At 37.7% G+C, this 12346-nt stretch overlaps 1 long non-coding RNA gene across 1 annotated transcript; it reads right to left on the bottom strand.

Moving 5' to 3' along the window:
• Nucleotides 1-9931: 9931 nt before the first annotated feature.
• Nucleotides 9932-12134, bottom strand: LOC310726958. Its single transcript, XR_014533899.1, has 3 exons — nt 11956-12134; nt 10323-10434; nt 9932-10192 (listed from the first exon to the last, which is right to left on the bottom strand). It is a non-coding gene; the product is annotated as an uncharacterized lncRNA (long non-coding RNA).
• Between the last annotated feature and the right edge of the window lie 212 nt (nt 12135-12346).

The following is a 12346-nucleotide window of genomic DNA, read 5'->3' on the forward strand; positions in this document are numbered from 1 at the left end:
CTGCCGCTCTTGGGCCCTTGAGCAAGGCCCTTAACCCTCTATGCTCTGGGGGTCCCTTACGAGGGAAATATCAAGGTCCGTGACGTCGGAGTGACGTGGGGCCGCCTTCCCGTGGGCTCACCACCTGCAGGGGGGACCGTAAGGGACGGTGCTGTGAGGATTGGGCAGCAGTCAAAGGCGGGGGCCTGCTTAGACTGCTGCCTCCGCGACCCGAATTACGGATAAGCAGGAGAAAATGAATGAATGAATGAAAGTTCAAATGAACATCAGTGCCTGTTTAGTCCAAAATGTTTTTTGGACCACAGAAAGGCCACGCCGCAGACGGGATTTGCATTTCACACGCAGGCTAATCAAATCAAGTACCGTAAATTGTCTAAATTGTGCAGTGCACCGAAAAACTATCAAAAATTAATGTACAGAATTCAATTCGAACGGATCGGAAAGTGAAACCCGTCACAGGGGGGTTTGGATTTACTCATGAACTTTCAAAATATTTATTCAAAGCAACTTTTCAAATTTTTATTTTTAGATATTTTATATATTTTTATCAGACATTGAGCACACCCATATCTTCTTCTTCTTTAGGCTTCTCCCATTAGGGGGCGCCACAGCAGCTCATCCGTCTCCATACCCCCCTGTCCTCTACATCTGCCTCTTTAACATTAACTACCTGCATGTCTTCCATCACCACATCTATAAACCTCCTCCTTGATCTTCCTCTTTTCCTCCTTCCTGGTGGCTCCATCCTCAGCATTCTCCTACTGATATACCCCATGTCCCTCCTCTGCACATGTCCAAACCATCTCAATCTCACCTCCCTCACCTTGTCTCCAAAACGTCCTACATGCTCTGTCCCTCTAATAAACTCATTTCTAATCCTGTCCATCGTCGTCACTCCCAACGAACATCCCAACATCTTCAGCTCTGCTACCTCCAGCTCCACCTCCTGTCTATTGAGCACCCCATATAATGGCACAATCCTCGTTGCATATTACCTCTACGTAGATCCGACTGTAAGATTGGTAGTGGAATTAGCAAGTGGACATTTTGTCCTCATAGCTGATGTGTTCGAAGCAGGGAAAATGACGCTGGCCAGACGACTGAAGTTAATTCTGTTTTAGCAGCAGAAGATCAACACATTATTAGGCAGATGGTCGTATTGTTATGGCTGAGCAGTGTATATAATAATCATGCAGCACTATCATGGGTCTGATACACTATCGATCATAAGGTTGTGAGTTCAATCAGCAGAATTGTTAAGCTGCCACTGCTGGGCCCTTGAGCAAGACCCCTAACCCTCTACTGTTCATTTATAAAACTCAGATGAATGGAAATCATATCCAGCCTCAAAGGCAAACTCAGCAATAATAATAATAATAATAATAATAATAATAATAATAATAATAATAATAATAATAATAATACATTCAAATTCTATGCAAAATATATAAATATAACCTGTGATAACCTTTGCTACAAAATTTTATTTTGCATTGTTTAACAGCACTGTGGCCCCTCCAAAGGTCAACTTTTGTTTCAGTAACACACACACACACACACACACACACACACACACACACACACTTCAACACACTTTCATGCTAAATATAAAGGTGTAAATTTCCTAGCAGGGCGAGATGAGTGTCATGCACGAGCAGCAGGCAGGAAGTTTCAAAACTATACCCACACACACACACACACACACACACACACACACACACACACACACACACACACACATACACACACACAGTTATGTTAACCACATCAAGTGGGTGAGAAGCTCCCAGGCAAAAACCTCGAAGCCTTTACATTTTTTCAACCTCTTGATCAAACCAAATTTAAACTGAACATAAAATAAAGTTTTAAAAGATAAAAACAAGTTCAAATAAGTAAAAATTTAATAAAAAAAAAAAAGAAGCCTTGAAATTGAACATAAAAATAGATTCACTGTATAACGTGCGGAATTTCTTGTATTTTTTTTTTATATGAAACACAAAACATTGTTAATCTACTGTATAACAATTCACTATCATTAACCGCATCAAACCACATCACCCTCAATAGGAGCGATCTGTCTCACACACACACACACACACACACACACACACACACACACACAGAGTGAAAACCCACATTAACTCTGACAGATAGGATTTGGTTGAATGTTCTTAGAGGTCACACAATAATCAGCGCTGTGGTGTGATGACTGTGGGAAGTCGGTGGGGAGAATCTGATACACACCAGCAGACTGAACTCGGTTTCCTGGACTGCTAGAAAACCTCTAATGAAGCCTCGGGCTCAGTAAGAGCATGTGCTGCTTTATTCCAAAAAAATATTTCTCACAAATAAAATATTTACCTTCAACAGGATTATTTCATTTACAACATTCACACAAACAATGAGCAAATATTCTAAACAACAAGAATTATACACCAACACCCCAAACACCACCATCAATAACAACAATGACAACAACAAAAAATAACAATGGGGAAAACAAAAACAATGACATCACCACCAAAAAAACAAAACAATGGTAGCAACAACAGCAACATCAATGACAACAACAAGAACATCAACACTAAATCAACAATGACAGTAGCAACACGATAAACGAAAACAACAATGGCAACAACAATAACAACAACACCAACAAAAACAGACAATAACACCACAAACAAACACAACACCAACAATAACATAAACATAAACAAAAACAACAACAAAACAAATCTAACAAAAACAATTACATAAATTATTATTAATAATAATCATAACAACAATGTGTAACGTTTTTTTTTAACTGTATTATTGTGTTTATTATTTATATTATATGTTTGCATGTATAATATTTTTCTATTTTTCTCCAGCACTGTTACATTTCCACTGTTGGGCCTTTAAAGCAAAAGCCCTTAACCCTCTTTACACTAGGGGGCGATATCATGGTAGATCCTGCTCTCTGACAATGCATTCACTATTTCACAGTATGACTCATTAAACACATACTTTCCAAAAACTTGAAGCTCCTTCATACATCTGCTTCGTTTTTTTTTTCTTTCCTCTCAAGTGTTATGTTTTTCTTTAATTTCTTTACCAAGAATAGTTGTGACCTCTGACCTCCCTTGACACAATCCAAATGCATCAGCATTCTAAACTTCTTGTAGTCTTTTCAGCCTAAGGAGTAGTGGCCTCACACTATACTCTGTAAAGCAATGATAGATTTTAAAATAGAAATGTACAGGCTTGTGTTTAGAGCTACTGCTCCTGCTGCTCTCGAGATATTCAGAGATTTGTTGGAGGTATAATTCCTCTCAAACGAGGGTTAAACAGCAAGATGGCATCTCAATCTTGGGTGGAATGTACTACCTGTTCCAACACAAACACTTAGATTAACACACAGGCTCAGGAAATGAGAAGTTCTGCAAGCAGAGACGCCACCTGGTGGGAATGCAGGAGACGACATTGATCATAAATCTTATTTAATCTGTATTGTCTGTATTATATTGTGTAGACTTTGCAAAACGTACAGTGTTATTTATGTCTGTACTTTCGAGTCACCAACAGCTGGAGTTACTTGTTTGTGTCAGCACACCTGGCCTTCTAATAATCTATACACAAGTTTACACCATACATGTGATTATATAAAGTATTCCATGAGTAATTACACTATGTGAAATCTGCAATAGAATTTTTTAATAAGTCACCAGTTATAACCAGGATGTTTAACACGTTTAACACATGATAATTATCTCAGTGTGTGTCCTGGATACATGGATTCAGTAAAATATTTCATTCAGATCTGTGCAGTCCACACATTCATTACAAACAGCGCCCCCAGTGGCCATTTATTGCCAAGATACATAGAGCATAAAAAAATTAATAAACTATAGAAGAACATTGTTTTATATATATATATATATATATATATATATATATATATATATATATATATATATATATATATATATATATATATAAATAGTTAATTTAATCTAATTTAGCATTTTCTCTAACAGATTGGTGAAAAATTCTGCTTCTTTTGATTCCTGAGAAACACTACATGTAGATTTACATGTATGATATTTACTATTTTATTTATACAATGTATTTTTTTATTTATCTCAAATTCAGTTCTGTGTTCTGGTCAGTGCTGCATTGTTAGTGTTATTGTGTTGTTGCACTACATTTGTGTATTTTATGTAGCCCTGTGTATAGGTCTACATGTTCTAGTTAGTGTTCTGCCACCTAGTGTTAATGTGGTTTTATGTAATACCTCATTCAGGATGTAAAAAAACAAATTTCTAATAGAAATAAAACCACTTGCATCGACTTGATATGACTGGAAAAGTCAGGTGTCCCAATATTTTGTCCATATAGTGTACCTGATGTTTAAGTTTCATGTCTGTAGGTCTTACACTTTGGTTTTAATTTATATGATATGTTTCAGCAGAAAATTCCAGAAAGGTAAAAAAGAAGAAGAAAAAGAAAAGTTGTTCAAGACCATTAGCTGTTAGTTGAACCTTCCTTCAAACACTAGGAACATGACCAGTGCCTCCTAGTGGTCAAGATCAGTAAAACTACATTGTTCCTCTATTAATTACCCCTTTTGATATCCATGACTATAGCGCAGTATTAACCCTTTCAAAGCCCTGCTGAAATCTGAATGGCCAATGATGCCCTATTTAAAAGTACCTTACAGCACAGTGATATTCTGTCTTTGCATATCACAACTTTGTTAGAAAGCTGGGGTCAGAGCACGGGGTCAGTCATGATACCGCACCCCCCGAGCACAGAATATTAAGAGTCTTTTAATATTAAGAGTCAATTAAGAGTCTAGGGCCCAAGAGGGGCAGCTTGGCTATACTGTGGATTAAACCCATGACCTTTGAGCAGTAACCTAGAGCCTTAACATCTTACGATCATCCAAGGGTCTTTTGTGTGTGAGGTAAACATGATGGCCACTACATTAGAGAAACTACACCTTAGCCCCGCCCCCTTAAAGAATAACTGCATACCAGATGTGTTTCACATTTACTCCTCCTTAGAAGTGGTTAATAGGGAGGTGGTAGCTCAGTCATAAGACATTGGACTTTGGATCGGAAGGACACAAATTCAAATCTCAACACCATTATGGATGCCACTGCTGAGCCATTAAACAAGACCCTTAACCCTCAACTGCTCAGTTGTAAGTCAAATGCCATAAATGAATGTATGGAACTGCAGTCATGAAGACAGTCATGATGGTTAGCTCATGAACAATTTGTTTATTTTGAATCTGTGACTCAGAAGAGCGAGTCGTCTCAAAGAGTGAGTCGTTTATCACAAGCATCAACACAAAATCTCCATATTGTACAGGAATTGAGTAGTTTATCTTTTGACTCCCACGTGACTCTCAGAGGTGCTATGTAGTGCATTACACAGGAAACAGATTTGAGTCATTCATCTAATGAGTCCTTTGGTCCAAGTCGTTCATCGTCATCATTAAAAAAAGATTCAAAGACCCAGGTCACTAAAAGGATCCGACCCTCCCATCACTAGAAGATAGGTCAGAAATCCCAGGACAGGTTTGCAGAAAGAGGTTTGAATATTTCACAAATCACAAAATATATTTATAACATAAATCCCAGCAAAAAAATCACTGTGGATTGACAATTGGCTTAAGACGAGGCATTAGTTAAAATACGGTTTTCCGTGTCAAATTTAAAACATCACACTAGAGCGCCACCATCAGGCCTGTTTAACCTTCTGGCTTTCCTGCATTAGGCTCAGACAAGCTGAACCACAATAATCATTTTCATGAAAGAAAAAAGACACATTTTCACAAGTTGCGGTTCAGGATTTTTGTACCTCTAAGCGTTTCAGTTAATAAAAAGTTTGATGCTTTGCATTTCAGAGTTGATACACCAGATGGTGGCAGTGGAGCATCTTATAGAGAAAATCTAATCCTTGTGGTGTAAATTATTCAGTTTATTTTGTCACATTCTACTCATTCATCTGCAAATGTACACTTACCGCCAGAACTACTCTACTGAGGACGCCATTGCTCATCTTCTTAACACAACGATGACAACAGGAAAGGGAATTATGCATAAATGCTGTTTGTGGACTACAGTTCAGCGGACAACACCATAATTCCCTCCACGCTTACCTCTAAGTTAGAGGTTCTAGAACTTAGCCTGCCGCTTTTCGACAGACAGATCACAAGCCGCACGGGTGGGCAAACACACCTTATCCACCCTTACCCTCAGCACAGGAGCTCCCCAGGGTTGTGTTCTAAACCCCCTGCTGTACCCACTGTACACATATGACTGTGTGGCCACTTCCAACTCCACCACCATCATCAAGTTTGCTGAAGACACTGTCATGGTGGGCCTGATCTTCAACAACGACGAGATGGCCTACCTACAGGAGATTAAAAATGTAAAGAGATGGTGCCAGGAGATCAATCTTCTCCTGAACATCAGCACGACTAAGGAGTTGATAGTGGACTTCACCATGAAGCAGGAGCGGTCATACCAACCGCTAAACATCAACGGAACCCCAGTGGAGAGAGTGGACAGTTTCCGGTACCTAGGTGTTCACATCACACTGTGTCTTGGTTCTGTCATACCAACACCCTGGTGAAGAAGCCCGGCAGCATCTGTACCATCTAACACGCTTAAGGGACTTTAAACTACCTTCTCAGGTGCTTAAGAGTTTCTAGCATCACTTCCTGGTTCGGGAACAGCAACATACAGGACAAGCGAGCCCTCCAGAGGGTAGTGCGTTCAGCTAAACATAACATCCACAATGAGCTCCCTAACCTGCAGGACATCTACAGCATGCCAGAACCAGGAAGATTGTGAAGGACGTCAGCCATCCCAACAATGGACTCTTTTCTATGTTGCGTTCAGGGAAACGCTTCTGCTCCCTGAAAGCGAACACAGGGAGAATGAGGAGGAGCTTCTTCCCGCAGGCCATTCAGAGTTTAAACCAGGAGACACCCAGGATCTAGGACTGGACCTCTCTCTCTATCGTCACTCATTTCTGCACAACTTTTTTTGCAATATTATGACACTTCAACTCTGGACCTGAACAGCACGGTGTCACTTTATACCACACCATACCGCACATGGACACTTTAAGGACAATCACACTAAATCACTTTAATTTGTACTGTCAATATCTGATATACTCTGTTGAGATGGTTTGGACATGTGCAGAGGAGGGACATGGGGTATATCAGTAGGAGAATGCTGAGGATGGAGCCACCAGGAAGGAGGAAAAGAGGAAGACCAAGAAGGAGGTTTATGGATGTGGTGAGGGAAGACATGCAGGCGGTTGGGGTGAAAGAGGCAGATGTAGAGGACATGGGGGTATGGAGACGGATGATCCGCTGTGGCAACCTCTAATGAGAGAAGCTGAAAGAAGAAGAAGAAGAAGAATATCTGCCATACTCATTCATGTATATACATATATTTATATATATCTTTTGTAGCTTATACTTTGTATTTATCTATTCTTTTATCCTAAATTCTATTCCTTTTTTATGCTTAAATGTTGGACAGTCGTACAAAACATTTTACTGCATGTCATTATCTATGTGTGTGTGTGTGTGACAAATAAAATTTGATTTGAAATGTCAGAAGGTAGTGTGGCTGCTTTACATCTCCAGGGTGCCTGGTTTCACCCCCTACCTATTGAAAGGTGAACTGACTTGCACACATCCATGATTTCATGCTCATGAAGTACCAGTGACCAGTGTTTCTGTCCCCTTTTTCTCTTTAGATCTGGCCAATTCCTTCATATAGAGTTCTCATCAACTGGAGACCACTATAGTGCAGCTTGGAGATCAACATCAACAGCCTAAATATCCACAAAGTTCCTGAGTAACTCAAGAATTTTAAGGCCATATTTGACTGGAATTTATATCAAGTCTATTTAAATGCGTTAGTTTTTCAGCATCACTGCACATGTCAACAATGATGCAACTGTAATGAATGGACATTCGGTGTTGAGGAGGGGGTGAGGTCTGGTCTGGTTCCTCTCACGGTATCTTTCCCATGAAGTCATAATGTGTTTTTGCTTCACCACAGTCACCACTGGATCACACATTAGTATCATTTTAAAATTATAATGAACAAACATGTAGGCAATAAACCTTTCAAGTCCACTTGTCTTTCCTTATTACATGAAGATCCAAAGCTAGAAATAGATATAAAGATGTATATCCCTGAATATCCCTCCCATGGTCTGTCAGTCAGACCACCCAGTTCTTTATAAACTAATTTAGCCATAGTGGTTTGGAAATGGATTTTACCCAATGTTCATATCTTGTTTCAGGGTAGTGGTGACTCAGTGGCTTAGTGGTTGAATGTCTGGCTCCTGGTCAGTGGTTTGTGGTTTCTACTGCTATAATTGGCCCTTGAGCAAAAGCTTTAACTTTGATTTGTGAGGTACAGTATGTGTGACGAAATCAAGGCTTTTGATTTTTTGTTTTCCTGTTGAATAAAACCAACCTGAATTTTTGTTGTTGAACTCAATATGAGCAAAGCTATGGGAAACTATCGTCGTGTAATGAGGATGGATTTGGACTGTGTCAACAATCTGCTACACTGACTCAGGACTACAGACTACAGTCACACCTCAAGATCATTTAGCTGTAATTAATGGACATTCGGTGACACCCAGACGAGGATGGTTTCCCTCTTGAGTCTGGTTCCTCTCAAGGTTTCTTCCTTATGCATCTTTGGAAGTTTTTCCAAACACCACAGTTGCCACCGGGTGGTTCATCACGGACAAACTTATACTTCTAAATTATTATGTGTGTAAAGCTGTTTAGAGACAAGGTTCATTATTAAAAGAAGCATGAATTAAATTGTTGATTGTTGAATGCTCTTGCTTGTAGGATATTTCTTTAGGCTTATGATAATACAATTGCCTTGGTATTGTTTCCATAGTAACAGTACATTCACACTGCAACATGCAAACTGCATATAAACATATAAAAGATATATGTAATTATGCATCTGCTGATTTTTTTTTTCTAATGAGAGGTTTTTATGTAACCTTTCAGGATGGAGTCTCCAGTGTCAGGTCTTTGTCAGGGTGTTTAAACATGCCATATGTAGACAAAGGTTTGTTAAAACATGAAGATAAGATCGGTACCTGTGTTTTTTAAACGTCCTGTTATGCATTTGCTGTTATAATAACTTCCACTCTTCTGGTAAGATGTTCCACTAGATTTTGTGAGATTTGTGTAATATTTTGTTTGGCCACAAGGGTGTTAGTAGTCAGTTACTGATGTAGGAGAGAAGGTGAGGAGGTCTGGGGTTCAGTCAGTGTTCACATTCATTTATTCAATAGGGTTGAAGTTTTTTTAGCTGGAGATCTTTCCCCATGGAAAGCAGATCTTCACGGAACAGGGGTTTCACCATGTTGGAACAGGTTTAGGTCTCTTAGTTCAAGTTAAGGGAAAATTTCATGCAGCATCCAAAGACATCCAATATGATTGAGTTTACACTTTTATGATAACAGTTTGGGAAATAGGAACCACATATGGCTGGAAAGGTCAGGTGTCTCAATACTTTTGTCCTCATAATGTATATGGAATGTATTACAGGACTTATTTTAATAAAAGAAAATGCAGATTATGAGCTAATTAAATGCACAGAAATTTTTTTTTTTTTTTTTTTGTATTATTATTTATTTATCAAGAATGAATAATTTTTCTTAAATAAAATTTAAATATAGATATATAGGTATTTATATATATATATATATATATATATATATATATATATATATATATATATATATATATATATATATATATATATATATATAATGTGAATTTATTTTTTATTTTTTAAAAACAATGCAATAATGAGTAATACAAATGTAATTTAATAATAATAATAATAAAAAAGAAACCATGCCAACAGCCTGAATTTTTAAGAAGTCATTTAAAGCAGAAATCAGACATTTGATCAAATGTTTATGATCCGAGATTATATATTTATATCTTTTGTGCAAAGCAAAGATAGTTTAAAAGTTGCATTATTGAAAATCAAACAAACAGATGAAAAACTACGCAGTCATGGGGTGAGTTGTGTTTTCAGAGAGGCGGCGGTCGATTTTTTTCATTGTTCGTTTCACCCAGTCCGAGCTGGGGTTGGCGCACACCCTGCGAGCATTGTAGAAGAATAAACTGTAGAAGAAGAGAAAAATGAGGGATAAAATATATATATATCCAAAACAATTCCAGAAATATCAGAAGGATCAGTTAGTGAATACAGAATTATAAAATCATTCGAAATAAAGCTGTAGCAAACACGTACATCACTCCAGGGTATGTGCAGTCGGTCCTTGTTTCACGGTAGTCCTTAATGAATTTGACAGGAATTTGAAACTTGGCAAATGTGAAACAGCATGCTTCCGATCCGATCGCATCTGTACGGGTAAAAATGATAACGCATTTACAATACAATATCGCCTTCTCTTGTCTCACTTTTGTTTGTTTCCTACATTTTGTACCTTTTAAGATACAGAATTTACCTGGAAAGATTCCTGTGATTTACAGCGTCTGAAAAGTGTGGCAACACCTAGTGGTTTTGTCTTTTCGAGAGACACATGCATGTTTCTATACACCAAACTTGTTGTTTAAAGACTTTTTGGATGATTCCATCATACAGACTGCTTAGTAAGCAATATAAGCATGTAAACACAATATACAGTATAGGGAACAAATGACTGTGTAGGTGGAGGAGGTTCTCCAAAGTGTCAGAGGGAAGGAGTTCCATAGGTCAAGTGCCGTGACAGAAAAAGACCTGCTGTCTATTGATCCTGGCACAATCAGTCGTTACCAAACATGTAGAAACATACATGTAAGTTAATGTTGGTTAATTGGTGAAAGGAATCCTGAACCAACATGGCTCCCATTCCACACTTCAACACCACGCAGTTTTTCTTTTTAATGGAAACCAAGTCTGGACATTTGTAGATTTGTTTGGTCAGTGTGAATCTTCAGACCACCAACACATGACCGAGTTTGTGGCATAGTAACAAAACGAACATGTGTCTCTCAAACACCGAAAGACTTTCTACACCTTTCCCAGCCACTGTACCATTTAGAGTGAAGTTTTAATTCATCAGTGGTCCGTAAGATTTAATTACAGTGTGTACAATATATTAACTTTCCAGGTAAAATATAAACTAAAAGATCTAACCGGTTAAAGCTGTTGGTTGTATGAGGCTATTATACAGTACATGTTAAAAAAAAAAGATTTTTTTTTAAACAATTATGTTTAAGATGCATGCAGTATATGTAAACAAAACTTATCACATATACATATACAAAATTACATATACAATAATAATAATAATAATAATAATAATAATAATAATAATAATAATAATAATAGAGTATATTTAAACCTATATACATCCATTTTTATGCTTAAAAATGTGCAAATTATTAAGTTAATTAATGAGTTAATTACAAATAATTAATAGATTTTTTTTATCTTTTACATTTTGGCACATGCTTTAACGTGTCATGTTGGGACCAAGATTTATCATAAAACAGAGGAAGAACTCAGGAAAATGAATAAGTAAGTACATAAATAAGTGAGTAACTAACTAAATAAATAAATAAACATTATTTTGTTCTGTGCATGGTTCTTTATGTGTGATTAATAAAATATTTTAAAATATTTTCTTTCTAAAGAGACTAAAGAGACAGGACAGTAAGTGTAAGGTACGCAAACACACTCTCCTTTTGAAACATTGAAATGATCTTTTTTTTTCACTGAAATCAACAAAAGACGACTAAAATAGAAAAGGAAGAAAATTGGCAACTTAATGACACAATTCACAGCAATCCTGAAGAAGTTCAAAGCAAAAACGTACTCATATACCAGCATTAATACAGTTAAAAATAGAGAAGGTATTACAAGATGGACCGTATCTTACTCTGGGCCGTAGTGAAGGACTGGAGGCCGATGAGAACCAGCAGGAGAACATGGGAGATCATGACTGCTGAGAATGATCAGGACGAAGATCACGATGCGAACAGACTGGTATTAATGAGAATATCAGCTCAGCACTGATTGTATTAGATGAACAGAGGCGTGGGAGAATGTGGTTTGAGTGAGGGGCAGTTTCTAGGTGTAGGTGAAGAAATGTGAGTAATAGGGGAAAAAAACACCTCTTTCCACAGGAAGCCCTGCTGCGGGTTTTCACCTTAACTGATACTGAAGTGAGCTGCTTTTAACACTTTATAGCCAGACTGAAGCCAAAGATCTACAGTCAACACAGCAACAAAGTGATCTAATGCACACAATGCGTTCTTACACAACAAACT

The sequence above is a fragment of the Silurus aristotelis genome, assembly GCF_946808225.1.
Source record: "Silurus aristotelis genome assembly, chromosome: 5".
NCBI lineage: Eukaryota > Metazoa > Chordata > Actinopteri > Siluriformes > Siluridae > Silurus > Silurus aristotelis.